At 39.4% G+C, this 3,588-nt stretch overlaps 1 pseudogene; it reads left to right on the plus strand.

Annotated features, from left to right (window-relative positions):
- The first annotated feature begins 1,555 nt into the window (after positions 1 to 1,555).
- LOC143857619 (small ribosomal subunit protein eS8 pseudogene) lies at positions 1,556 to 2,062 on the plus strand (annotated as a pseudogene).
- The last annotated feature ends 1,526 nt before the right edge of the window (positions 2,063 to 3,588 follow it).

The following is a 3,588-nucleotide window of genomic DNA, read 5'->3' on the forward strand; positions in this document are numbered from 1 at the left end:
TCCCATTATTATCAATGCGGTACCTAAGGAGATGAATCAAAATACAAAAGTCCTAATTTCCGAAACAAAACAAGGTGAAATGGGAGAAGAATGGTAAGCCAAACTAGGGTCCCTCAAAGTATTTCGAAATTAACATCCTTAAAGAGTTTTCAAACATTTTTGAAATCATTTTTAATAGAAAGGACGTGCTTCTGGCAGAGTACAAGAAAATCGAAAATGGACGATAAACAAAGAAGTTATGAATTTTCGAAGTTTGAGCAGCAGGGAGGAAAACTGCCGTGCCGGACATCCGGGATTCTTGCCCGACGTCCGTTTGAGACCAGACACACTTTGAGTTGATTCAGGCCAGACATCCGCCCCTACGCGGACCCAGTTTTTCCCGAAACACGGGTTTTCACTGTTTCGGCACAAAAAATGGCACTAACTTGGTCGTTTCATATCAAAATTAGGCGCGGATGGCCTCGCTGGAAATATTAGAGCGAGGAGCTTCCAAAGAGGCCGAAAACCTTACCGAACGATAAGCTATTAGCAGCCAATTAGGATTGATAAGATAAGGTGAGTTTGTCTCATTATCAAAACATTGTAGTGCAAATTTAAGTAGCCTAAATCAAATGTTACAAAAATAGAATGCTCTTTGTTGAGAAAATCCGCCTAGAAAATCCGATCCGATCGTGCACAAATTAATGGAAAGGGTAAAAGTAAACAAACCACGAGATTTGCATGGTTCAACTGGTGCTATTTCAATTGGTGGGGAAGCCTCCGTGTCCCCAAACAAAGGTGGGTTGTTATCCAAGAACTGATGGATATAACAACAGAAGACAATTAAAGCTCCGATTTACTAATGGGCTCTGTAGCCATTCATTCCTAAAGTTTACCGATGAGGTTGAAATGGATCTTTGGCTCCGTGTGCACGTGCATGTATGCAAACAATTCATTTTACTGTCGTATGGCCCACACAAGTTAATTGTGAACTGATTCTATGACTATAGTAAATAAACTATGAATTATATATATTTTTATTTTAGATAATAAGCAATTTAGCAACAATTCAAGCCCATAATTAAAATATGGATGAGCAAGACTTAATAGTGACCAAATTGGCAGGTTAGGTTGACTCATTGACATGCTATTGAAATTTAGTAATAACCCTTCAAAAACTTGGGTACCATTTGGATACATGGATTTTATAATCTAGGATTGTTAAATGTTGGATTTTACAAGCTAAAACATGGATTTTATAAGCTGAAACCTTGATTTTAGAATCTCGAAAATGTGCTACTCGTGTTTTAGCTTAGAAAAATCAGGTTTTTGCTTGTAAAATCCAGTATTTTACAGTCCCGGATTATAAAATCCATGTATATATCCAAATGGAAGGAAAACAAAAACAAAAGCTTCAATATTTCATGATGAGACTTAACCCCTGAAGAAATTTCCATGTCGCACCCCCAAATCATTTCATTGCGTTAAGAGGTGTACTTTCTAACAACTACCATAAAAGAAATCATGGTGTACTTCCTCCATAGCAAGAGAACCGTAAAACCCCTCTCTCTGCAAAATGGGTATTTCTCGTGATTCTATGCACAAGCAGGGCCCCAATGGCGGCAAAAAGAAGGCATGGAGAAAGAAGTGAAAGTACGAGCTCGGGTGTCAGCCTGCCATGACTGTCGATCAACAAGACCGTGCGAACGGTTAGGATTCGTGGATGCGAACGTGAAATGGAGAGCCCTAAGATTGGACACAGGGAATTATTCGTGGGGGCAGCGAGTACAATGCTTCCAATCGTTCGCACACAGACCCTGGTCGATGCGGCACCATTAAAGCAGTGGTATCTGCAGCATTATGGTCTTGACATTGGACGGAAGATGAAGGAGATGAGGGGGAGGCTGCTCCGGAGGATGCGAAGAAAAGCAACCATGTCCATAGGAAGTTGGAGAAACGCAAACAAGATCACAAACTTGACCCACATATCGAGGAACAGTTTGGCAGGGGCAGGTTACTAGCTGCGATCTCGTCTCGCCCTGGTCAATGTGGTCGCGCTGATGGGTTATTTCTTGGAGGGTAAATGTGAAATTTACCAATTACTCCAAAAGCTTAAGCTGTTGGAGAAGGCAGTATTTAATCTTTTATACTTTAACACTCCCCTCACGTGCGGCCCCTCTTTCTAAGGTTGGCCTACATGTCGCACATGTGGCCCCTCTTTTTTGGGTTTGGCCATTGCATGTGTATTTTTGCTATCAAGGAGGTTTGAACCGAGGCATTTGCTCTGATACAATGTGAAACTTACCAATTACTCCAAAAGCTTAAGCTGTTGGAGAAGGCAGTATTTAATCTTTTATACTTTAACAGGAAGGGTGCCAAGGGTGCCGCTGTGTAATGTGTGTACCTGAACCATATTGATTCTCTCCTAGGTTCAATTTATTCTTCCATAAAAGCTTTACTTTCCATATGTTTATTAGCTGTAGGCAATTTCAGATGTTTCATGTCCATCCAACATTCGTTGAAATCATGTACCCAGAGTTTTGCTAATATCTGTTAGATTTGATGTTTGAACAATCTTTCAGATAACATTTGCTTAGGTTTATATTATGTTTTTTTCTAAAAAAAAAGAAATTAAGTCATTGTATAATTATTTGTTCCCAAATATACAAAAAATGCGAGTGTTTCTTTCTTCTTTTTAGCGGTGGCCCTTAGTGTATGTACATGAGCACCCCAAATGTATAGTGGGACCCACATAATTTGATGATCTAAACCATTCATTAGTTGGTCCCCATCGTAGAGAGGTTGTTGCCAAAAATCTTCTCCCCAGAATGATCCTAACACTATCATATGTTTTGTTGAAAACAGATGGCAAAGTATAGAAACTTTAGCAAATTGGATCATCATCTAATGGAGAAGCTTTTTGGGCCATGTTTGATCTACGGTAGCAACCAACGAATGAATGGTTTAGATCCTCCTATTTGTTGACCCCACTTTATGCTTACAGCAAAGCAGCAAACAAAATCTTTTGAATTGCATACCCAATAAAATGCATGATTTTATGCAGGGATTTGCCTTCACCGAATCCATGTTTCTACCAAATAGTATCTTCAAGATACGAAAAACATGAAGACAAAGATGATAAAACTTTACACTTCTTATAATTTTAGAGGAACTACCAACTCATCTAAACAAACAACATTAATTACTGTGCCTATTTTAGTAGTAAGAAGATCAGCTTTCAGATTTTCAGCCTAAGAGTAGCCTTCACCGAATCCATGTTTCTAACAAATAGTATCTTCGAGATACGAAAAACATGAAGACAAAGATGATAAAACCTTACACATCTTCTAATTTTAGAGGAAGAAGCTTCCTTACAGAGGCTTATTTATAGACGCACAAAGAGACGCTGCAACACACAAGCTTTGGAGAAATGGGGTATTTGAAATTCTTCTTTGTGGCTCTCCTTGTGGCGGCCATTGCAACAAAAGAGGTTGCTGAAGCAACTAATCGCCTTCCGTTTCTTGACGAGATCGATGGCATTGTCCCCGTCCCCAGTAGTCACATTGGTAAACATTCTCTTCGAATTTCGTTTTCTAGTCTCATGTCTAC

The sequence above is a fragment of the Tasmannia lanceolata genome, unplaced genomic scaffold, assembly GCF_043159265.1.
Source record: "Tasmannia lanceolata isolate RefF3 unplaced genomic scaffold, GAP_Taslan_0.1 ptg000025l, whole genome shotgun sequence".
NCBI lineage: Eukaryota > Viridiplantae > Streptophyta > Magnoliopsida > Canellales > Winteraceae > Tasmannia > Tasmannia lanceolata.